This window comes from Balearica regulorum, chromosome 9 (assembly GCF_011004875.1).
Source record: "Balearica regulorum gibbericeps isolate bBalReg1 chromosome 9, bBalReg1.pri, whole genome shotgun sequence".
Taxonomy (NCBI): domain Eukaryota; kingdom Metazoa; phylum Chordata; class Aves; order Gruiformes; family Gruidae; genus Balearica; species Balearica regulorum.
Window position 1 is genome coordinate 9,552,148 of NC_046192.1, and position 25,806 is coordinate 9,577,953.

Genomic DNA, 25,806 nt, shown 5'->3' on the forward strand with positions numbered 1-25,806 from the left:
GATTCTAGTACTAAAGAGGAGATGGGAAAAAGCAAAACACAGGACAGTTGTTTTCCATAGCATGCTAGCCTAAACATTTGTGTAATTACAGCTGTAGAATGCTACCACCTTTATTTTAATCTTTTTCTGGTCTCCTCCCACCCCATCATTTTAACCACCACAGAGGAGACACACCTGAACATGTACATGGTTGCACATATTCAGCTTTCTCATTTTCACACACAGAAGCTATTTACTTTAGTAAGAAAAAAATAATATTTCCATAGTTCTCTAATTTACACTTCAATCTTTAAATTCATATGTAGGTTATTGGCTACTCCATGCTACCTGCTCTCCAAAGCTAAAAGAGGCAATTCTTTATATCATTCTGCTTATTCAAAAGTTGTTTATATTTAGTATAGGTGCACTGAACTACTACTTACAGGCAAGTACTTTGCTGTAAAACATGATTTGTAAGTTACATCACTGGCAATTGGGAGGATGCCCAGAGGCACACAAAGATGACTGCATCCAGCAACACTTTACAGATTAGTGATGATTAATCCATCTTTTCCCTGTCTTCCCATGTATAAAACCTTTGACCCTAAAAGAATAGTAGAATCCAGTTAACAGACCAACTAACTGGAAGTGTTTTGATGATTAGACTGGATTTCCCCCTAATTAATATTACAAAAGCATGCTCTCTCATGAGCTTGTGATTAAGCAATCTAAGCGGTCCAGACAACCCCAACTCCAGCTTCCAAGAAAAACCTTCCACTGAGCCTCAGCTTTTTCAAGCACGAGCACTGCAGTTGCCTAGCAAGAATCAAAAGCCGTAACTGGCTGCATGAGCCAGGTAGATACCAAGCCCACCACAGCAACACAAGTCTCTAGCCAGAGCTCCCTCCAAAGCGTTCCCTTACTATAGATGCACGCAGTTTATACGCATCTCTATTTTAATTCCCAGCAATAAGGTAAGGTGGTTATTTTTATATGTATTTATATACATACACACTTCAATCTAGTTTAAAAATGTCTAGTGCAACTTACAGGGCTCACTGCTTGGCATTTTTCTGCCTAACAGCACGCTGTAAAGAAGCTTTAGGACTGGAACACATTTCTGACTGTGCAATTTAGAGACCCACACTAAGTCTCGGCATGCCACTAAGACATGCTATTCTCCTGGTTGTCAATGACAACACCAAGCAGAAGCTTCAGCACTTCTGTATACACCTTGAGACAAAACCCACTGCAGACTTCCGTTGTTTTTTATACTGACATGAGTTGATATCCTCTCCCACACGAGGTACATCCAGCTATATGTAGACAATTGGCTATAGTGATGGCCATATCACCATCCAAAGCAAAGAGGAGTTGTTATAACATCCCAATACTCAGGTAGCAGATGCAAGAGTAATTTCCAGATGAACAGCTTTTCAGCATCTTAGGAGTACTGACAAAATTCGCTGACAGATTGTCTGACATACAACTTGTCCATAATTGTTAAGAAGCTGTGGACTAACTAGCATTTGTTACTCAAAGTTTACTCCTGTACCAAACAGCTGCTATTCTCACAGGTTTAATCACACCCCATAAAATGCTAAAATTCCAAGCTAGCATTATCTTATATGTATTTGAATCAATCTACTTAATTATTCTGCCTTTTTATTTGCAGTAGTCTTCACCTCACACACTTTAAAGGCTCATCTAATCACTCAGCAGGCATGCAGCTGCTTTTCACTTTGCTCATGGATTTCTGCAGCTTCTCTCCTTTTTTGAAGCTACACAACAATACAGCTGCTTACGCCTACGTATGTTTTGTGAGTAGTCCCTACAAAACTAGGTTTCTAATGAATTCCTGTGGAGAGCAGGGGGTAAGATATTACTAAATGCTCACACAAGAGAAAGTGAAGGGAAAAGAGGAAGTCATTTTTCAGTACAGTGAAAAAACGAATCAGTCTACCAGGTTTCTCTTTCAGGAAGTTGCCCAAGAATGCAATTACAGCCACAAAAACCAAACCATGTTTCAGAATCATATGCAGGCATGAGAAAGGGGGAGAGAAATAAAATCACACCGAGGCCTTTAATCCACAAGCAGATATTCCCAAGTTAAGGGAAATCTGACATTTTTAACACCTATTTGTTAGCACAAGGGTATCTCCAAAGGTTTTATTTCTCTGTAAAGAACCTCCTGCATTGCACAACATTGAGCCTAGATACTGAACACCATTTTAACCAGGAGATAAAAGACTCACTCCTGAAGTGTACTTAGGATTTCCAGATCCTCCCAGAACTCAGTACATGAAGCACGCTCCCACATTATTCAGAAGGGAGCCAAGATAGGAGTTTTAGCTAACCAGTTCTCTGCTTCAACCAGCGCTCTCCTGTTTCAGTAACAGGATACATACACCCTGTCCTCGCCAAACTGCAATGGCTGTAAATCCTTCTCTCCCATTTCTCTATCACTTGATACGTAAAGAAAATCTCAGTTACCAACTGAATTATGATTTATTTTTTTTAGTACAAGAAAAAGCAAGCTCTCTCTCACAGCAGACACGAATGAAGAGAGCAACTTCCAGGTTTCAAGCTCTTACGATGAAGCCGATGGTGGGGATGCGACGCCTCTCACACCCGTGAGCGGACGGGCTCCCACGCCGGCCGGGATGCAGCGGAGACCCGGCCGCTTCCCGGGGCGGCGGAGACGCGGGACGGAACCGATGGCAGGGGGAGCGGGGGTTCCCCCCCGGGGCCGGGCCGGCAGAGCGCAGGGCTACCGGCCTGGGAACCCACTTCTTGCGGGGGGGAAACTCCCTCCTTGCTTTCAAAAAAAAAAAAAAAACAACAAGAGGAAACTCACCACGCCAGCAGCACCCACTCACGCCACAGCGCCCACGCAGCTGGCGCTGGGAAACTTGTGGGCGCAGGTAACAGCAAAACACGCCGAAGAGCCCGCCGGCACCCAGGACAACGCGTCCGGATCGACCATTTGCGGCCAGCGGCCTCCGGGTTGTCAGCAGGGAAACTTTGGTTCCATCCCCCCCCCTCCACGGAGCCCACACACCGCCCCGGCCCCTCTCCTGCTCCTCCGCCGAGCAACCGAGCGGCTGCCTCGGTCCCTCCAGCCCGCCCCATATCGTCGTCGGTCTCCTCCACTCCCGTGGCACAGCGACCGGCCCTCGCTCACCTCCCCTCGCCGCTCTCAGCCCAGTCCCGTCGCGGCAGCTACTGCACCGCGCCGCTCGGCCGGAACGCGGCGGCGCCCGGTGTTTATAGGGCCCGCGGCCGGCCCGCCCCGCCCCGCCCCGCCCGCCCCTCCGCCCGCCGCCGAGCCCTGCGGCCGCCCGCCTCGGGGCAGAGCTGTCGGTGGCAGCTGCTGCGGAGCGGGGAGGGAGGAGGTGCAGCGGTGGGAAGCGTCAGCGCGGCCCCGAGCCCGCCTCAGGGGAGCAGCCCGGCCTGCCCGCGGTGTTGCCGGGCAGCAGGCCGACGGCGCGGCGGTACCCCATGGCGCCTGTGGCACTGTAGGGCCCGTCGTGCTAGGCACGGCCGGCTGTGTCCCCTCGCCCCAGGCCTGACCGCCGGCGTGGTTGTGCCCCTGCCCCAGCCACCCCGGGGTCCCTCCCGAGCCCCACCGGCAGCTCTTGCCCCGTGGCAGGGAGAAGGGCAAGCAGAGGCAGCTCTTGTGGTGCCCACGGGGGCAAGGCCCAGCCTGGCAGGACCGCTGATGAAGCAGGGGGTAGTGAGGGGACGGAGACCACCGAGGCCAAAGACTGCAAGGTTCCCCAACACCGTGAGGCCCCTTCCTGGCAGCGGCGTTGTGGGAGATGCCTGCATTTCATCCGAAGGGGCACTTCTCACCACCCCAGCCTCCTTGTGTGCTCCCCGTGGCTGGGACCACTGCACCCACATCCTCTAGCAGCGGGGGATGAGGAAACGTGCCAGTGGCTGGGACCTCAATCCCTCATACGGTGCTGGGGTTTTGCTCTTTGCAAACAGCTTAAGGGGGGATCTGAGGGAGGCGAGCTGCTGCTCCAACGTAACGGCACGGGCATGGCAGCGTGACAGGACAGAAGTGCAATCCTGGGAAAACACATGGAGATCTTAACACTGACTGACAGGCCCGGACTCCTCAGCTGACAAAGCACAAGAGGGAATTTCCACTATTCATACCAAAACGGTGCTGCTGACAACCCCAGAGAAACAGGCAGTGGCAGAGGACAACGCTGCCTTGTTAAGTCATCCTTTCTGCGCCTGTTTTCCAAAAAATTTCTCATGCGTGGCACAGTCCAGCTTTGAAGAAACAGGACAAGTATGCAATAAACCACATTTCTTCCCTCAGGAGTTTGGACTCTTCTGGATGAAGGAAAAAAACAACCCATCTCCTGGCAGAAGCCGAAGCAGCAGCAGTGGCGGCCGCTGTTGGTCTTTAAGGTGGAGAGCCTGGTGTCCACCGACGTGGCCCTGTGCCTGAGCGAGGTGGCCCTGTGCCTAGGCGAAACTGAACGCTGGCGGGCAGGATGAGATGGCACGGTACGGCGGTGCATGGAGGCGAGGAGCTCAGCCTCAAGCAGGGCAAGGAGAATTTGGCTGAGACAAGGTGCTGGCACCAGCAGTCTGGGCTCTCGAGGAACAGTTTCTTCATGGGCAGTGCCAGCTGAGGTAGATGTTTCTTAGGCTGTTTGCTAACTAGCCATTTACTAACTAGCTTGATTTTGCTATTTTAATTAAAAATTGTCATCTTTTCCTCTTCCCAAAATTATTCGTACCATCATTTCTACAAATGGAGGTCCATTTCTGAGTTGAGAATAGAGATGAATTAAAAACAACAACCACCCCACCTTTTGCATGATTTTTCTTATTAGCAGGGACAACCTTTGAGTATCCATTTTCTGTCATGGTTGAAAACAGAAAACTATGTAGACCATGTCAGATCTCCTCCCCAACTGCTTAACATCACGAAAACCACATGAAAAAATGTTACTGAGTGGTTTTAGGAGCCTTTTGGTACAATCTGGCTTATGGAAAGGAGGCAGAGGAGCCAGACCATGATTAGCCCGCTGCACCCAGATTTTGGGGCAAGAATCCTGCCTCTAGTCTGAAAGGCCGAAGACCTAAGCCAACAGCCAAGCCCCCAAATGCCCTCAGCTTGGATCCGAACCCAGCTTTTGCAGGTGCAAACTTTGTAGTCTGCCTTCATTAGAAACAGGACATGGATAAGGGAAGTTACGTTCCAAACAAATTACTGTGAAATAGGCTGTTTGGATTACACCCAGTTTGGAGGGCACAGTTCCAATCCAGTGAAACTGGGGCTAGAGAGTTGCAGCCCAAAGGCAATGCTGCTCCTCCCCTTGTTGCTATGTAGTCCACAGCTAGAAACTGAAGTAGCTGTGGGGGACCACCTCTCACCCAGGCAAGAAATCACCATTTCTCCTTGTTAGCAAAGGGTTTAAGTGATCATGTTTGTGCCCATTAAACAGTTAACTAGTCACACTTTTTGGAAGGAGCGAGGCATCACACCTATTAAGTGCTTAGCATCAGCAGAGGACTCATTTGTGGAAATTCAAGCATCAGGCAAAAATAGTTGAAGTCAAGAGGAGTCTGGGGTGAAGCTGCACGAGATTGGCCCACCCAACCAAGGAGCTGCCAAAGGGCAGCGCTACCACCGCCTCCTTTCTCCCCTACCCCTCTGAGGGTCTCAGAGCCTCGCTACCTCTGCTGCTTGCCAGGCCCTTGTGTGACCCATCTCATCCTGGCAGGGGAAAAAACCCCAACACTGAGCTTTTTTTTCCTGAATTTATTCTCTGAAGGAGCCTTCTCAGGGGCTTGATGAATGCTGGAGGCGCTGGAACAACAAAGCAGCCAGGCCCATGGCAGCCAGCAGCAAGACTGGCTTAAACTGTTGGAGAAACTCAGCCACGGGAGGCATTGCAAGATCTGGCGTAGATTCCTTTAAGTGGGTGCAAGTGGGATACACTTGGTTGCTACTAGAATTAATTTCATAGATAAGTACCTGTGCACAGAGATTAAAGATGCATACATGAAAGCAGAATTCACTGACAAGTTGCATGTGCTGTGCGGCTATACTTAAAAGCACAGGGGTTCTTCAGATGATATCTCACCTTAGAAAGGGCAGATTTCAAACCGTACACCAAGTTGCTAATGAGGATACAGGAAATCTCATCCATTTTTTCCACTTGAAGCAGAACATCTCTTCCCACAGAGGGAAATGTTGATGTTTCCCTGTATGATTTAGGCTTAAAGAGGAAGCTGACAGGCAGAAAGTCGCGGTGAAATAGAAAAACTGGCTCCAACACAAACAAGCCTAAGCTTGACAAAATAGACTGTAGTTTTAACAAGCAGCTTAGGAGAAGACTAAGGCGGAGGCCCTTAATGAAAACTACTGCCTTTTGAGGCCAAAAATTCTACAGCACCATTTCTCAAGCAGTTTAGATTGGAAATCCTGTATAAAAGAAACTTCACAGTTCCCATGCATGTTTTATAAACCTAAAGTAAAAAATTATGGTAAAAGTGATAAGCCTATAGAATTTATTGTTTCAGGTATGGTTTTGACAGGTTGCCAAGAGAATGGTGCTGCTATATGGAGAGTGGAAGAAATGACATTTTCTTTGCTTTAGATTGTTATAAAATTTTCAGTGCTTTACAAGCCCCCAGATGGTTTTTATAACCCCTTCAGGGGTTGCAACATATTGACTGAGAAATACTGATTTATATAGCAAACTCCACTTTCTTCTCATTGCTGGCAAAAATTACTGCTTTGTATGTGTGTATACACACGGTGGCTGAATATAAATAAAAGCCCAACAAATAATGAGATCTGAGGAAAAATCCACCACCTGGCGGTACATTAACTTGGATGAAATTTTCCTAAATTTATCCTGGTCTAAATAAGAGGAATATTTGGCCCTAAATCTTTTAGGTGAGCTCTGGATTGAAGATTAAAAAGTTTGTACTCTGTTTCACCCTGCAAACACAGCAGATTGCTGGCTGCTTTTATTGGTGGCAGGAATAGGGAAACATTTCCCATCAACAATTCTCTTGTTTGTTTATTGGCTTTCACTGTGTTCGTCTGAAGTGATTTAACTGTAAAGTATCGGTGACTTGGGTCAGAGCAAGCCGGCAATGGAAACACCACAGCAGGTGTGTCTTAACACCTCTGGAGGAGCGATTCTGAAAGGCTTTGCCTGTAAGGAATAGACAGCTGGAATAAACAGCATGTCCAGTTTTTATTTTCTTTTTGGAAGACCATTAGAATCATCTGTGTTTTGTATAGTCAGTTGGGTGTAAGATAATTCTTACTGAACGGTGGCTTCCTAAAGTACGTTGATATCCAGCAGTGGACCGTGAAGAGCTCATATCCCTTGGGTGACTAAACCTGCACTTTTGCCCGCAGGTCCCGTACAATCAGGCCGGTGCGTGGCTCGCTGGGTGACCCCACTCTGGCCACTGCTGAGACCGCCTGGGTACAACGTGCCGCAGTGCCTGGTGCTGTGCTCCAGCTCACGGCCGGGAAGGGGGCAATGCTCCGTTCATCCCGTACCTCAGGAGTTAGGCGGTCACTCAGAACGTGGGGAGTGCGATTTTAAATCCACGAAAGGCAGGAGAATTGCTGGTGTTCCCAGGAGAGGTCTCTGTCTGAGGCTTTTCTGGAGCAAGGGAGAGCTCTTCAACTCTTGTGTTGGTGCCTTCCTACTTTGGATTAAAGAATTAAAAATGTATTTGATCAGGCAGAAGAAAGGGAAGAGCATGGCACCGTAGCTTCATAATTAAGTCATCCTTTGGGAGGGTAGAGACTGCAGTTCCACTCCCTGCTTGCAAGGCAGAATGCTTTTGTATTTTACATTAATCAGCCAGTGGATAAAATGCGTGAACAACCCTTAGGCTGGGCAGAAAATTTAACTGACAGCCTTGTCCTCAACATCTCCTCTGCCCCTTTGCATTGCAGTACCTCGGTTGCTTCTTGGAGCTGGGCCTTAACTGTGCCCTGTAGCTCTGCACAGGTAAAAGCAGAAGCACTGCACTAAACTTTCTGACAGTTTTCAATATGCAGATTATAAAACCTTTAGATCACAAACTTTCTCTGACAAGGCATGCACACAGCTCCCAGCTCCTTCAGCCCTCATCTCAGCTCAAGCTGTCTGACACTAATACTAAGGGAAGGCAGTGAGCTGCTTCCAGATTACCTTGGATTTGTGTGGATTTGGGGCTAAGCCCCATCAGTGAAGCTGCTGCTTAAGCTTTTGCACGCTGTGTTTAAGTTGTAGGACCCAAGTGACCAGAGCTGGCAAAGTCGTATTGCTGCTTCAACTATTTCTGCTCACTTGGACAGCTGTAAAAAGAGCAGGCAGGCAACAGAACAGCTCCAGACCTGAAAGAAGGCAGCAAAGCAGACTTGGCAGAGGGAAAAAAGCAAGTCAGCTGGCTCAGGGGAGGCAAGTCAGAGGAACGAGCCCGAAGCACAAACAAAGCAAATGGCAGCCTCGAGCCTGGCCCCGGCCCCGGTGTGGCAGAGCTGAGCCACCGGCCAAGGCATGGCCCGGTTCCCAAGGCTGAGAGAGGCGTATGTCGGCAACGGGGTCAGCAGAGAGGGACGATGTGAATGAACGCCACTTTTTGGTTTTGTCTGAAATTTTCCTGTTACTCCAAGCTGGGAATGCTACCATTTGCTATTGTAAATACCCTATTCTAAAACATGGGCTCTTGGCACTCAGCCGAAGGACGAAAGATCTCATCTGCAACTGCTCAGCGCTAGGAGAACACAGTACTGCGTGTCAAGCCTAAATCACCTTCCCTTGGTGTAGGCAGGATGCAGCGCTGAAACCCCTTTGACATGCATTTCCTAGAGACAAATGGCAATTCCCTCTGTGGCCCATCATTTACTACCTACATAAAAGCAGAAGGAGATGATTAGAGTGGGGAACTGCCCTGCTCTTGCTATATGTAGTGTCCTATCTGCTCAGCCTATAACATTTTCCTTTTCAGCTGTAAATAATACTCTAAGGAGGGGAATAAAATGGAGAATAAAATTAAAATTAAACTCAGAGAAGCTAGTGTAGAAAAGCAGACAGGAAAGAAACAAGAGCACAGGTCCAGAACACACAGGAATAAGCTTTCTACTTGGGCTTAAAAGCAGAAAGTGGCATTAGGGGAGCGCATCCCACCAACCGCCCTGCGGTTTGGAGTAATGTGGGGCTGCACCCTTTGGGGTCTGCCAGCAGAAAGCCAATAAATCAGTCCTTCTGGCTGGCTTCTTCTGCCTGGCACCTGCCAATATGGGCTGACGTGAAGGCTTCCAGCATTATACCTAAAGGAATTCTCACATTTATATTTCAAAGAGTGCTGGGAGGCCGCACATATTTCTTTTACATGTACATATTTAAATCTATTCAAATTTGTTCCTCTTATGAATCATCGTATCATCATGAATCATCGTCGGGACTTATTAGCTTAAACTCTACACAGTACACACTTGTAAGGAAAAACACAAAATATATATGCCTTGAACGTTCCAGTGATACGGTTGGGCACCTTGCAGCAATACATAGATTTTCTAGCATCAGCTTCAGGAGGAGTGGAATTACTCCCATTTTACAGAAGAGTAGTGGAGGTAAAGTGGTCAGTCCATGGTTATTCAGGAAGTCTGTGGAAATGACCCCAGACCTCTAGTATTTCAACATAATTGCTAACCCACAGGACCAGCTTCTAAAACCAGATGGAAAAGCAATGCATAAAGGAAAAAAGAACAAAGAAAGGGGTTTGGTTTGGTTTGGTTTGTTGCCCATGAAGAGTAAAAGAAGAAAGCCATTAACAAAGCATTTTCCCATGTGATTCAAATTAGGGCAGCCATAATGGCTGAAGACAATTGTGCTTTTATTCTTTTTCAGTGATATTTTCAAATTTGGGAAAGTTTTTGTTGTTGTTTTGCTATTCAACATAAATGAATTCAGTTTGGTGCCACCACCAGAATGACTCACTGCCCTAAAGAAATTCAGAATGTCCCCAGTAGAGGAAATACATTACTAAATTTTAAATCTGAGCCACATCAGTACAGATTTTTCTATGTTGGGAAACAATTTCTCTACAGTCTGGAGGAAGTGCTCTCTAACAAATGAAAAATGAATTCTGTATTCCAAACCCCATTAAGTTCACTGGTTTTTGTTGTTTTGGTTTTTTTTCAGGAGTAAGGAATGAATAAAACCAACCAAACAAATCCTTTTGGATACGAACCAAAAAGAGGTATAAAACATTAGTTGGGCTTTTAGCCATAAGTTACTGGGAGATCTATGGTCTCAATGAGTTTTTGGTCATGCTTTTCAGGAAATATACAATACAGAGTTTATTCAAGATATCTTAATGATAACAACTCAAGGCATGTTGGTTATTAGCTATAGGTTTCTTTCTTACTGACACATTCTTCTGGAAACCTGGCCTTGGCTCTGCATTCTGCCCAAGCCAGTTTTTTTTTTAGATTTTAGTTTCTTTGGTTCTTTCGAACTGCAAAAGAAGAAAAGACTTTATAGGGAATATTAAAAAAAATAAAAATTTAACACACAAGATTTTCAAACTTGAAGTTTCTATTTGCTGATTTAGGGCTTCTTTTATCTGCAAATTCAAAAAATTCAATTTTAAAAATAAATATTTATAAAACAAGCACTTGTAAAATCTGCTTTCCTGCCAGCCCCAGTGAATGCTTTCTGATTAGCCATTTTTCTGAGACTACCTGGGTGTTTTCATACTCTCAGCTCACAATAGAGTGCATTGCTTTCTCCAAGAGGGGTCAGCTCACCGTCTGAATTACAGCACATGGAGGCATCTTGCATTTGGTTGAACAGAGGTTTGATCTGTGCTTTTCCATACACTGAATTCTGGGATATAAGTTTGCATAATTTATTTACAGGAATAAACCAAAGAGCCTAGAAAGGATATTTCTTGTGATAAATAATGGGAAGTTATAAAGGTGGGGCAGTTTGGACTATTTCCTGCATTTTACTCGTAGGGAAACAATAAAAAGCTAATATTCTCCCCAGAGATTTACAGATTAAGACTCTAGATTTTTGTCTTGGGCTTTTGTTGTTGGTTCCCCCCCCTCCATTTAAATGACTTTGGGGGCTAACAAGTAATTTGTATCCTCTGAGGATAAGGTCTAAAGAGAAATTCTATATTCAGCCCAAGACTATTAAATCAATTTAGGTGACTATTCTCTTTCAGAAGTCTGTAGAGATGGACAAGGTTCAGGGTTTTGATTTCAGTCTGCTTGAATGAAACAGGCTGCTGCTAAGCCTGTCCAAGAGAGCATGCTATCGGCCTGCTCAGCCAGTAGTAAACATCTAAAGTACAAAGTTAAGAGTCCAGAGGAGAAATACTACGGCTTTGATTCCTCAAAGGTTCAAACCACTCTCTGAAATAATTAGCAGCTGCAGCCAGTAATCGCTTGCCATTGAGGCAGGAAGGAAACCCAGCAGCAGGCAGCCAAGGTACAATGCCAACGTACCTTGCTCCTGCCTCCCTGCCCTAACCTGGCTTCTCCTTTGTAAAGCACAACAGCTAGCCCCAAAGAGCGAGCCTTCCAGTTTTCTGCTGGAACGTACTTCCCTCGCCTCACCTCAGCTGGACCTGACACCATAGCTAAACCTCACCACCTCAAGTTTGCTTGCCTTTTCTCAAAACAAAGGCTAACTTCTGAATTGGCAAGCTGGAGTAATATTCACTTTGCTCATTTTGCCAAAATGACGTAGAAGATGGCAGATCAGGCAGTCTTTGGCTAAAAGTAAAGGTTTCTTGCCTTTCAACTAATTAACATGCTTCAGGTCTTGCTTTGAAAACTCTGTTATTTCTTAGCAAAATATTTCATACTTTCCTCCTGGTCTCTTTATTTTCCTGCCCGCACTTAAACTCTGATCACGCTAATGATCTTCAGCTTCTGTTGCTTCTGTCATGCTTTTCACAACATTTCTACGTCTCTAGCACTTAGCCATTAAACACTCAGAGAGATATATATATATCATCACACCTATCATCATTTTGATAAACGTTCTTCAGAAACACATTTGATCCCTTTTCTATTTTCCCTATTTATTTCTCCACTCACCACCTCCGTTTGGTGTGTTTGATGTCTCAGTGTCTTGGGTTTGCCCACCCCCTTCTGCATTCCAGCACCAGCTTCTTCCAGGACTGGGATGTCCCCTCTGCTTGGTAGGAGAGTTTTGGTTTAACTTCTCTTGCCTACAGTTTAGTCCAGACATCCCCTTGAGTCAGTTTGTGCTGCAACAACAATAAAGACAGGATTAACTGGTTCAAAGCGTTAAGAATTAAGGCATATCACGATAATCTGAGAGATGATGGGAAAGGTCCCTTCCCCTGTCCCCTTCTCAGAGCTGGAGAGCAGGCTAACAATTTCTTAAGTCATAGTTTCTGATGTGTTTGAGGTTTCAGTTTCTGAAGGCGGAAGTAGACGGAATGGTTCCCAGGTCAAACCCATTCCTTCAGAAAGGGGTGGGGTTTGGTTGTAATAATGCCAGGCTAATTTGTGAATTAATGTCTCAATTTTCTGCGGTACAAGAGCAGTCTGCTTTGGAGGACTGGCTGACAGTATGTAACAAAAAAAAAAAAAAAAGATGAGGACAAACAAATCTAATTCTTTTAGATTTTGTTGTTAGCGTGCATTAAGACTAAAAGGTCAGCTACCCACGTCTATAGGAAATGCTTCATATATTTTCAGGGGATGATGAATATATATAAAAGCATGTATGACATTAAAAAGTTGTGGTTTTGATTAAAAGGCAAAACCCAGTAGCACTATAGGAGGCAGGTGCTCTGTTAATTTAAAAAAAAAAAAAAAAGAAAAAAGGAGAAAGCCAGTAAGGTTCAGGAAACAATTTTTACAGCTACTGATAACAGGACAAATACCTTTAATCACTAAAGGCATGGAATTGCCTTTTAGTACACACAGCTAGGTAGTCTTTTGGGCAGAAACACCTCTGTCCTTATTCACTCAGAGGTGTCCCAGGAAGCTCTAGAAGACCAAGTGGTCTGTGACAAGGGGACAGGCACTAGCTGGCCTGGGGTTAAATGAGCCCAGAATCCCATGCCTGGTCGGCACGTTGCTCTGGGGGGAGCAGGCAAGAAGGCATCGGCTGCCGAGGAGCAAAACCGTGTCTGCCCCCAATTCATTCTTATGCAACTGCAGCCGGTGTCCTAAGTGAGGGGTTTTTTTTTGTTGTTTGGGGTTTTTTTTGGCTGAAAGCTTGGGCTGCACGTGAGTAATGGCGAGAGCAAGGGAAGGGACAGAAGCCTTGCCTCTGGCGAGCATGGTGCGTACATCCCCATGCAGTGCCTCTGCCCTCCGGTCTGCAGGGCACTTTCATGCAGCACTGCTGCTAGTAAGTAAAAACACAAGTTTGTAGATTAAGGAGAGGGTGAAAATATGGTCAAAACCTTTTTGAGAAGAATGTTTCAGATACTACTGTAGCCAAACTTAAATATGCCCTGACTGAAGCTCAAATACGCTACATCTGCTGAGGTCAGTTCTCACAGGGAGCGATGGAACAAGGAGAAACCCAGGGAAGGGGGACAGACAGGACGCCGAACCGCTTCCCAGGCGTCAGCAGGGCCGTTCCCATGGGATGTGGGTGTTGCGGACAGATGTAGCCCATGCTCTTGCCCTGTGGTTAGCCTCCACCACAACTTCCCATCCACTCCATTTATTTCTGTCCCTTTTGGTGGCAGTGCTGGGCCAAGCACTGGCCGGATGGCCAAGGCCAGCCCCTGCCACGTGCAGGCCTGCCTCTGCCAGTCCCTGTCCCTGCTGCACCAGCACGAGCTCCATCTCTTTCTGAGGCTTCAGCAGATGGATCCATCCGTGAATCCTAGCATCGCCAGGAAAGCTAAGGAAGAAGTTCAGACTGTCCCAAGCTGGGAACCTTTCACCGTGCCAGAAGTTAGGAGGCTAGACAGTTACACCAGCCGATGGCTCCCTCTAGAAGGAATTAAGTACACTGAAGTCATCTTGTGTGTCTGAACAGCTCCCGTGGAGCACATTTCCCTCCCAGGTCTGGACCTCTGGCTGGTGCCTGAGCACCATGGGTGCCCCTTCCTGAACAGAGGATGTTGCGGCAGCGATCTGCCTTGCTGTGGCTCTGCAGACAGTGACTCCATTTCCACAGCTATCATAACAGTGCTTGGGGATGTTTCCCTCTGAGCTGTGTCCACTGTCTGCATTTTGAAACCACATGTAAGCTGGTGGGCTCATGGGCTAGCCTAAGAAAACCTCAGCTCTGTACCAAAGTCTCTCTCTCTCAGGGTCTTCCTTGGGTCAGCACCTTTTCACCTCAAACACACACAGCCCACCAGACCAGAGATCAAAGCTACTCCTTAACCAAGCCAGGACACAATGAACCCAAGGTTGTCTCACATCACCTCCTTCTAAAGGGAAAACAAACATGACTTTTTCTTTTTTTTTTGTGCTGGGCAGACAGCTCTGCCTTCCCACCATGTTTCAGTGGCGCAAGAGGGGACATAAATCAATGTCCAAGCCCGCTCTGTGCCCATCACTGCATAGACTTCCCCTGGCTGCACGAATGTCTTTTTTTTTTTTTTTTTTTTAAGCCGGTCTGACGTTATCTGTATTTTATTTGCAACTTTTGTTTTGTTCTAGTCCTAGCTTGCCTGCATCCATTTTTGTCACCTAGGTTTTTGCTGCTTTGTTTTCCAGTTGCTCCGTTTGGCCCCAGTGAATAAACTTTTAAGTCAGAAAGCTTGCACACTGGAAGCAGCGTCCCCAGCTCAGGCTTGCTCTGCCCCATCGGGCTTGACAGCACTTCAGAAATGATTGATGCTGTAGCCCCAGTGCCTTCCCTTGAGATGACTCAGCACTCAGGAAAACTGTCAGTGCTCAAGGAGAAACTATCACCGCAGAAATGCTGGCTCGTTTCAGCTTATCTCCAGAGTTAGTGAACTCAAAGATCATAAATACATGGATTAGGGTTTCTGACTTCACGAGTTCTTGGACAGTTGACACCAAGAGCTGTACTTCTGTAGCAAAATGTGGATGTGCCTCCCTCTAGTCCCAATGCCATGAAGCAGCCAATATCCATAATTCATTTGCTGTACTGTGCAGTTCAGAAGCCATGGAGGACCACGTAAAACATCCACCCAGCTTACAAGTGACTGCAGTTAAGTCCCCCCCATGGAGGATTCTTCTAATTAAGCCCTGGGAGGGAAGGGGCAAAAGGCGAGTGAAGCAACAGGAGGCGTACGCATTAGCACGGGTGTTATGTTATCGGTTCTCGCGCCCTGTGGTATCAGGGGGAGGAATTTTTGGCAATTCGCCTGTTATGAGGAAGGTCCAGGAATGTAGTCCAGACAGCAATGAGCTGCATAAAGCAACTTCAACTTTTCTTAGGAATGTCCCACTTGGTTCATACTCTAGTCCAAAGGTAGCGATCTCACCCAGTGCCTTTATGCCTACCCTCTGTTACTGGTATTTGTTCAGGCTGAACAATCATTTGTGTTGAGTAAATGGCATATATCAAACCATTGGGTTTAGTAACTTGTAAGAGAAAGGCCAGGAATTAATCTCAAAGTAGCTTTGAGACAGCTGAAAGCACCAGCCTCTCATATCCATCCATTTCTTCCAAGAGCACTTCAAATTCCCTTTGCTTCCAGAGAAGCCATTTCTCACTCTCACTTCTGGCCAGCCCAGTCCTCAGAGGTGCTCTGGGCTCTGCTTGCTTAGGGTGGTTATTTCTCTCACAGATGAATTCCTGGTAGCTTGCCACAGTTTATCTCAATAAATCTTCATATATACCCAATTTTTATAGGCTTTTTTTCATGTCGAGTGTTGAGCAATCTAATATTACATCATTTGTACTGAGTGTTCACTGTCATCAGGAGCAGAGAACTGCCTACTGGATATGATTTCCTTTCAGAGGCGAAACAAAGACATTTTTAGTAAGCCTGAGTGTTTCAGTGAAATACTCCGAGTCTGACCCCAGCCTTTCACACACATGTAGAGCCAGCATCAGGCAGCCACCAAACACCTCGGAGCTCCCTCACCTTTCAGAAGTGCTTTGTTCACACCAGCAGAGCAACCCAGGATGACTGGATTCCAGTTCAGCAGCATTTAGAGTCCAGTTTGCATAGAAATAAATAGTTACCTGAGGATCAAAGGCACAGAATCGGAGCTTAGTATCCATACACTGTATTCAAAATGAATGGAACAGGTGAGGACAAACTATTGCAGGTCTCTTTTTGTAATCATTAGGATTGACTCATTCTGAAATGCTATTACTAAACAGAGCCAAGGTGAATTACATCTCTGGCAATAACCATAATACTTTCAAGACTAGATTTTCAAGTTATCTGTTTGCATATGTGCCTGCACAAATTGTGCATGCCACATCTCTTGGCACTAGCATAGCAACTGTGTGCACAAAAGTGGCATCTGTGCACGCACGTGGCCAGCTAGACACCAGGCTGGACTTGGACTGAACACCCAGGTTAGACACGCAGATTCCTCAGAGCAGTTGGCTCCTACTTTTATTAAGTTACTGTCAAAACAGTGCAGATCATAGAGCAGCAGAAGCTAAAAACCAGTTCCAAGTAACGTAGACAAAACCAAGCTCACGTATCACTCAAGCAGTGCCAGCAGCTCCTTCATTTTTGCATCCATCTTCCCTAAACACTCTGCATTCAGCAAGTCACACCTCAGGTGTGATCACACCTTGGGTTAAAACATTTCTTCTTTTGTACAACCCCCTGTTATATTTTATTACCAATGCCTATTATTTGGATTAAGTTACTTCCTTTGTATGACTGGCTACTTCTCAGCTGCCTATCAAACCAGCAGTGATGAAGAGGGGGAAACAAAAGCAGCAGATGCTCATCCTTCAGTCCCCAGCACCCGCACTGCAATGCAGCACTCGGCGCTCCTTCCCCAGACCTCCGTCCTCTCTCCATCCCTCGATTTCTGGAGCTAGGGAGGGGGAGAACTGCCATAGTGATAAAATGCCATTTTCCTCTTACCTCTTTATAATAATCTCTGTCAGAACTTTTAAAAAAAATCCCCCCAAAACCCCACCCACCCAAATTCCATTGTCCTCAACAAATGCCTTTGTCTTTAGGCTCTTCACATTTTGCCTTTTAGTACCCATTTAACACAGACTCCCTCAATGCTGGCAATTATCATAAATTTTGCCGTGTCTTAACTGGAAATCTCTAAGCAGTCAGTCCAATATCGGGCACTGTAAGATACATCATGACAGCACCATCTCTATTCACACTTCTCCAATATGCCCTTGATAAATCATCTACTATTTTCAACTCCTTTTCTGGATTGGCATTCAAACCTTCACTTGGTATTTCTGGAGTGTTAACAGCTGTCTCCCTATTCCTGGTGAACACTTAGCAAAGGTTCTTGAAAATAATCTCAAACACCTAGTGATCTGTTCCTAAGGCGGCTCAAGTTTTCCATAGATGCACTAGCGGAGACTGTTCGGAGGGCTACTGTCGCAGTCACCCCTTGTGACATTGGTATCTCGGTTTGCTAAACGCTGCTTGAGATTAGAGATACACTTATAAAAGACAATGCAGAGGTGGGATAGGAGATAAGTTGCAACATAAAAAGAGCAGATGAGGAACTGAGGCACACTTGGCTTTCAACCAAATATGCAGTGCATGCTCCATATAAACACACGAGAGAACAAGGAGGTGGCACATGAAAGCCCTTAAATCTGTCAAAGGAGAAAAGAATAACAATTCTGGATTATTAACAATGACCCATTTCACACTTCAGAAAAAAAAATATATTCCAATGGCTAAAGATTTAGCTAGTTCTTTGGGAACTTGGGTTCAGTCCCTGACCTGCCGACAAACTCTCAGTGCAACCTTTAGAAAATCATTTGGTTTTTACCCTACCTGTCTGTCTGTAAAAGGGGAATAGTGGCATTTCTTTACTGCGGTGCCAGGCAGTAGAAGCTTGGAGCATGGAGGTGCTCAGATGCCACAGAGTCTACTACTGCTCTTCAAAAGTCGAACATTCCTTGTCTTACTGAGTGGTTTTTGATGTGCGTGTAACAGAAGGTAGCTAGCAAAATGAAGCAATTAGTTCTGTGACATTTTCAGCTGCCTAACAAGTTTCTCTTCTGCTTGTCACACAAGTATTTCAGAATTGGAGCTTGTGTTACCAGTTCTCAATATTTTACGCTTTTTCGGGCTGCAATTCAACAGCTGTCTCAATATTGCAGTTGGAGCCAACATATTCCATATAGATTTTCCTCAATATGTTGCCATTTTTAAAAAACTTTTACCATGCCTCTTTGCTATTCATGGCTTGATCATGGCTAACTTTTCATTAGAAATCTGGCATTTGAGTCTTTCTCCTACAAACGTGTGAACTGAGGTTGGTTTAATGTCAGTGAGTTTAATTTCTCTGAAAGCTCAGGTTTCTGTCCCAGCATTTTCCCCCACTCTTCCAAGCTTCACATCATGTGCTTGTTAGTCAGTTCTCCACAAAAATACCACAAATCTCATACAGAATACCACTCTTTCCAGCCTTTCTATTTTGCTTTCTAGGTTCAAGAAGGTACTATATTTATCATCCATGTTATTGCAGGGCTTTTTTGGTCCAGCCCCTGTTCCTTAGAGTTGGTCCACAAAAATTTGTCCTTACAATGACTGCTCTATGTGCTATCATTATTGGTATTATTCTCCCTAAAATACTGTACTGTATTGAGCATAAGCCTCTTTTTTACTCCTCCTGACCCAGTAAAAATCCTTCTGTGGAGAACTATCCTGCAAAACTCTGGCCCTTCTCCCCTGTCCTTTGGCATGGTTAGAGCTGTACTAATCCCCCACTTAAGTTCTCTGTCCTGACTTCACCAGCCCAAGTGCCAAAGGATGTAAGAGTCTTGCTTTGTGCAATTAGGAATCACTACAAGTGCCCGTATTGATTTTAAAATTAAACTGACAGTATCTTTGCCACCTATAGATCGATATTCTTTGCAGCTTTGCATTTCTGCTGTTTTGCACATCCCATCAGAAGGAGCCCCTTTCTGTGCAGGAAGGACTCTCTGCAGCAGATCCATCACTGTCCTGGGGTGGAACACACCCATGGATGTTTATCGCTGAAAAGCTTTCAGTCACATCCTTTGGACCACTTGAACCACAGACTTATTAAAAAATGTGGTATTTAGGAAAAAGGAAAATATACATTTGCATTTGATACTACTTTAAAGTACTATTATAGTATTGCATATGTTTCTGGAATCAGACTTTATACAGGAACAAAAGTTTATTTTGTTTATTACTAGGCCAAGAGGTATATTCTCTTTTTGTCCACTATACTTTTCATGCAATCTGCAAGTACATAGAGAACATTTGAGACGTCAGGACCCCTATATTTTTCCATTTCAGTTATACCATTATATTCTTTTGCCTTCTGAAAATAGCTTATGCAACTTGTCAAAATCTGCAAGTTCAGAACTATTTCTGAACTTCAGAACTATTTTTAGATCAATCATATACAGCTCACTGAGTATCATCTTTGTTTTTGTAGTTTAGGCAACCTTCTTTCTTAATTCACCATATGTTACGAAAAATCTGTGAGCCATCCCTTGCCTTCTCTCCCAGGTATCACACTCATAAATGCTGTAACTACTTTGCATGCCTTAAAATTCTTGGTCCCATGAGGAGTAATCTCATCAGGCCCCCCTCAGAGTATTGCCCTAGCTCCTAGTGCTGCTCAGCTGAAATCATTGCCTCCATTCCCCACCCTCTTTCAGGCTCGGTTTACCCCTTTGGCACTTTTGGGTGAGCCTTCTTCAGTCTGTCCCTGCGGCACGGCTCCACCGGGGTGAAACCCTGAACTTGTCTTTGGGACGGTGTGACGCACCGCCCCTGCGGCTGGATGTTCCCCACGGGCAGTGTCCCTGGGTACTCACTGCTTTGGCTCAGGCTTAGGGGAGCAGTGCGGGAGGACTCAAGCAGCACTGCGGTGGTGGTGCTGCTGCCAGGAGACCTCTGCCAGGTGGAGGAGAGAGTCAGGGCCACATCCCTCATCTCCTGGGTAAATAGTCCAGCCTTTAAACTAAGGGGTGAAGGGAGCAACTGCAACAGCCGCCATGCGCTTTGAGTGCTTCTCCCTCCTTTCTAAACAGCCAAGTGAAAGGTTTTGTTTCAACTAACTTGCCATTTTTGCTCTTGTGAGGAAAATGGACAAAAGTACATCTTGCTTGAGCCAAGAAAGCATATCACCGCACACCCCCTACCCGCAAGAAGGGACGCGCTGGTTAATGGTGTCAGAGGGAACAATTCTGGGTGAGCTATGGAAGAATAAATTGTCTCCTGCCACGTCAGATAAGGCACGGCTCTCCTGACCAGCCCAAGTCAGCAATATCTCCAAATGTCAAAACTTGATGATCCCTCCCCAGCCCACCCTGAAGGATTCCTACACTGCACACAGCCCCCGTCAGCTTGGTGACGGCACTGGTCACCCCTGGCAGGGTGGGGTCTGGGCTCTCACCTAACTATTTTTCCTGCCTGCTGTCACTGCTATAAAATATTATTTTCCAGCCTAAGCTCCATCCTTTTCCCCCTCCACTTTGTCTGATTTTGTTCCAATTCTGTCTATTGTTCTCCTTATGTGTGCCGTAACAACAATACTGGTATAACTTCCCATACCCTCTGCTAATGGAAGTCACTGTATGAACCTTACCAAGGGTCAGCACCTTTATTTCTGTTTCACAATAGCTAATATGAGCCATGTGAAGGTGCAGTGATTTGCTGGAGGCCATGGAGCAGACCCTTGAGAGCTGTGCAACAAGAAGCCAGGTCCAAACAGACCTTGATGGTTGCCCTACCCACTTAGAAACCGTTCTTCCTTCTCAACGCACACGCATGCAAACAATGTGCCTATTGTGGGAATAGGAAATTAACCCTGTTCTTTCGGGATGAAGAAACCTTTCACAGCTGTTGTCAAAACGTGACAGTTCTGTGGCCACAGCCGTGCCTGGGGTGGAGCAATAGCTGAGTACATTAATGTCAAACTCAAATGCCTGCTTGCCAAATGTCACACACGACAGGGGACTCTCCACCCCGGCTGGCAGCCAGTCACTAGTGGGGTTTCCCAGGGCTCCATTTTAGGGCCAGTTCTTTTTAATGTTTTCATAAACAACTTGGATGTAGGACTAGAAGGTGTCGTGAGCAAGTTTGCAGATGACACCAAATTGGGAGGAGCTGTTGATTCCGTTGAGGGTGGAGAGGCCTTGCAGAGAGATCTGGACAGATTGGAGAACTGGGCAATCACCAACCGCGTGAGGTTTAACAAGGGCAAGTGCCAGATTCTGCACCTGGGAAGGTGCAACCCTGGCTGTGCATACAGGCTGGCCGATGAGACGCTAGAGACCAGCCATGCTGAAAGGGACTTGGGGGTCTTGGTCAACAGCAAGTTGAACATGAGTCAACAGTGTGCCCAGGTTGCCAGGAAGGCCAACTGTGTCCTGGGGTGCATCAAGCACGGCACTGCTAGCCGGTCTAGGGAAGTGATTGTCCCACTCTACACTGCGCTGGTGCGGCCTCACCTTGAGTACTGCATGCAGTTTTGGGCACCACAGTACAAAAAGGACATAAAACCATTGGAGAGTGTCCAAAGGAGGGCAACAAAGATGGTGAAGGGTCTAGAGGGGAAGACGTATGAGGAGAGGCTGAAGTCCCTTGGTTTGTTCAGCCTAGAGAAGAGGAGACTGAGGGGAGACCTCATCACGGCCTACAGCTTCCTCACGAGGGGGAGTGAAGGGGCAGGAGCTGATCTCCTCCCTCTGGTGACCAGTGACAGAACCCGAGGGAATGGAATGAAGCTGCAATGGCCAAGGTTTAGGTTGAATATCAGGAAAAGGTTCTTCACTGAGAGGGTGGTTGGGCACTGGAACAGGCTCCCCAGGGAAGTGGTCACAGCACCCAGCTTGACTGAGTTCAAGAAGCGTCTGGATAACGCTCTGATTCGGCTGGTCCTGTGTGGAGCCAGGAGTTGGACTCGATGATCCTTATGGGTCCCTTCCAACTCAGGATAGTCTATGAGTCTATGATTTCATCAGACACGGGCAGATCAGATGGGGCCAGCAAGCTGCACGTAGGCTTGGGGCTGACAGAGACCATGCGCTTCCCTCCCAGCTGTGGACTGCGTCACCTGGAACTTAATCTCCTCCCTGGAAGATGCATGCCTCACCTGCCAGATGCCTCCTTTTCCCCCTCGGTTCCTCCTTTCTGCCTGTCAGGAGAGCGGACCCACCTCTCCCACAAGCCCTGTCTGGCTAGCCTCCTCCTGCCGCACTGGGGCTGCGGGGTCGGTCTGGCGGCAAGGTGCTGCTGACAAAGAAAGCTCACGGTGACCCACACAGCCCGCATCTTCCCAGGGCTCAGCCAAGCAGAGCAAAGGGTTAAAAAATCATGAGGGATTTCTATGCGAGCCATGGAAAGGACTAAGAAAACGGAAACTAGCCTGAATTTAAACTGAAGGAACCCATTCTTCTGCCAAGCCACTTGGTTCCTTAATCAACTGGGGCCTTGTTTCGCAGTCAGTCATCAGAAGCTTTAGAAAGTCGTTCAGACAAATCTGTAACGGGAGAGCCACAAAGGATGTCTTTTCTGTGGCACTCTCTACCTCAAATACGCAGTGCTTGGGGACGGGGCCGCCCTCAGTGGTGCTTCTGTACCGCTGGAGCACAATGCACAATGATGCTATAGGATACTTTCACTACTGAGCTCCTGCTTATTTAAATACGCATTTAATTAAGGCAAGTCCTGTAGGAAATTGAGTAATGAGCTTTCCCAATACTACTTCTCCCCAAAATAAAATCTTTGTTGAGGTCAGGAGCGGGTTTCGGAAGTGCCGCAGTCTGCTCCAAGTCAGACTTCTCTTTCGCTCATTAGCCCTGTGGTCCTGTTGCTTACTGGATTTCTAGCTTCTAAGGAAATACTTTTTTTTTTTTTTTAAGCTCAATCTAGTAATGCTTTCAAAGATTTCTGGTAACTACACTTTTATTTCTCATTATTATAGAGTCAGGAGGAAAAAATACCCCACATAATACCAGAAATCTGATTATTCTGGGAAACTTTGAAGTTGCCTTCTCCAGTGGTATTCTTTGATGTTCCTATTAAATAAATAATGATTTTACATCTAAGGTTTATCTTACAGTGCAAAATACACCATTATCCTCAGTGTAAAAAATCTTTTCATTGTTAGCCACCATAAACATCAGCTGAAGCTGTGATTCAGGAGTGCTTGAAGCTGACCTGCCCAGATACGGGGCAACGTAGTTTTTTTGCATTAACTACTTGTGAAGTAGAAACCAGCACTGCAGACAGAGGTACTGCAACAGGGGGAGGGAAGGAAGAGGTTAGATCAAAATACAAAAGACACGCAGGCAAAAAGAAACTAGCAGACGCTCTAAAGACAGAAACACATCAGATTAGAAACAGAATATGAGTCTTTTAATAAGATTTTTCAATCATGGCCTCAGGCACTTTGTGTGACAGTGGGAAATAGGATGACATTTCTGGAACTGTGCTGAATTAAAAATAACAATAAAAAATAACAGAATTTACTGTAGAAGGAACTCATTAAAGACTTCAGTGATGGTCCATGCAATATGATACTGTGTAAAGCAGGACACCTAAAATAATTTATTTTTACCTAATTACTTGATGTGCTAATGGCTTTGACTGTAAATTTTGCAGGGTCTGGAGTCCAGAGCTGCTCGGTACCTGTGCAGCTCTCTTCAGGTCTGCCAGGGCTCGTGCTCTGTGCTCGCTGTCCCTCTGCGGGGCTGGAAACTGCCTCATTTGCAGCCGAGCGCAGTAGTTTCTCCCTGGGACAGAGCTGTGCTGCCGTGGGCAGGGGCAGGCTGACCGGGCTGTGCATCCCTGAGCCGTGACAGAGAAGCTGCTGTAGAGCCCACAAGCTTAAATGGGAAGTCACGTTGTCTGGACAGCGGATGAACCCCAAAATCCCTTTTCATCATCTGACTTTCACCCACAACATCCTGGCACGGGGAAGCCCTGCTTCTGCTGCACACAAGCCTCACAAATCCTGCATGCACCTTGGTTTGGGTGCCTGGTGCTGGGCTGGTAGGCAGGACGCTGCTCCTGGCAATGCCAGGGGCTCCGGGTCCACCTGCCTGAGGTGAGCACCCCCCAGGCAAAGCCTTTACCCGCACGTCACAACACACCCCCGGCAGCACCCACTCGGTGAGCCACGCAAGGAGTGGGATTCACAGCAATACTGCCGGCGAGGGTGTAGAGCAGAAATACGCCAACACCAAGCATGGAGAGAACAGAAGGAGCAGGACAGAGAAGCAGAAGCTGGAAGGAGAGCTCCCATATTTTTTCCTGCCTTTATCCTCACTTTTATGTACTGATCTTCCTGAGATTTTTTTTTTTTTTTTTTTTTTTTTTTTTTTTGCATTACAGCTAAAACCTAGAAGTCTTCTCCATCCTTCCCACAGCTGCCAAATATTCTTCACACTCCAGGAATGGTATCCCTTCCACTTCCCTCCTTATTCCTCACTTTCGGCGCCCACCCGTACCTCCCAAAACCTCCCTGAGCTACTGCTCCTCTCAGCAGTCCTATAACATCTTTTATTATTGCTCTGCAATGACACTGATCTAACAAGACTGGAAGAAGAAATCACCACAGGCTTCTTAACGCAGAGATGCAATCTCATGCTCAGGAAGCAAGCCCCCACGCGACAGATCGCCAGAAGCTGGGAACTTACCCTGGCAGTACACGGCTCTTCCACTTGTTTCCCCGAAACAAACGTCCATCTGCAGAAACCGGAGGTGATAATCCTGGGAAGTGTTTATATCTGCAATGGAAAAGCTGTGTTTAAAATCCAAACATAAGAAGTACAACACAAAAAGGTGTTTATTTTGGATGTCAGTGGAGAGGATGCCGTGGTTGTGTTCCCCTGCAGCGCTGGGCGAGCACCGTGCAGCCACCAGCCCTGTTCAAACCGTGCGACATCCCTGTCCCAAAACAGGAGCAACCAGCAGCTGTGACCAGTAGTAAAGCGAATGGGAGAGAGGGCATTTATCTAGAAACCAGAGCTCCTTCCTGGCCTCCAGATTGTTAACCTCTACAAATGCATCAGCAAGCCCCATGAAATCGCCTTTGGCTGGCCGATTTCTTCCAAGGGACATTTCCAAAAGAAGGCTCCTCTGTCTGCAGCCCTGCTCACTGGAGACGAGTGCAAGGCTCTGGGATTTCTATGGTTCCTACATGAGGTGGCTGTGAGAAGGTTCCAATGGTTTTCTGGTTTTCAGTCTGCTGAGCTGCTGAAACCAGTTCAGCCTTGACCATTATTCAAATTGGTTTCCCTGTAGTCCAGTTTCCTTTTACTCAATCCAGTCTAACTAAAGGCTCCCAGACAGAGTAGTACTTCTCCCCGCCCTACCCAACGGGGCCTCCTAGGTCAGATTGTCACATGCATAGTTATGGCCTGACACAAAGCAAACCTACAACGTGTAGAACGTCAGCTGCTTTGTACTGGATGAACAACGTGATCCAAGTCAGCCTGCGGCTCGAGGATACCCAGAGGTGACAGAAGGGAGAGGGCAGGAATGTGCATGTGGGATGCAGGATGTGGAGAGGCCATCTCTGTTGGAAGCAGCTTGCATTTAAATTGGCTTTAGCATTTCATGAACCTACACCCTTAGCTACACTGGATTTAGCTTCCAGGCAACTCTTAGTCATCACAGGTTGCAGCGTCTCTCCCAAAGGCCACTCCACAAACTGTGCGCTGTGGCACACCATCATCTCCA

The 25,806-nt window shown here is 46.4% G+C and overlaps 1 protein-coding gene across 6 annotated transcripts in view; it reads right to left on the reverse strand.

Annotated features, from left to right (window-relative positions):
• The window catches only part of SERPINE2 (serpin family E member 2), a 57,428-nt gene that overhangs the window by 20,807 nt on the left and 10,815 nt on the right, over positions 1–25,806 (reverse strand). For 3 of the 6 annotated variants that reach the window (XM_075761013.1, XM_075761012.1, XM_075761011.1), the window contains exon 1: positions 2,837–2,986. The exons of 1 other annotated variant lie outside the window; for it this stretch is intronic. The gene's annotated coding sequence lies outside the window, so the exon portion shown is untranslated. Of the gene's footprint in view, positions 1–2,836; positions 2,987–3,163; positions 3,272–25,806 lie in introns of those variants that run through there. 2 more of the 6 variants (XM_075761014.1, XM_075761016.1) reach the window with 2 other exon arrangements.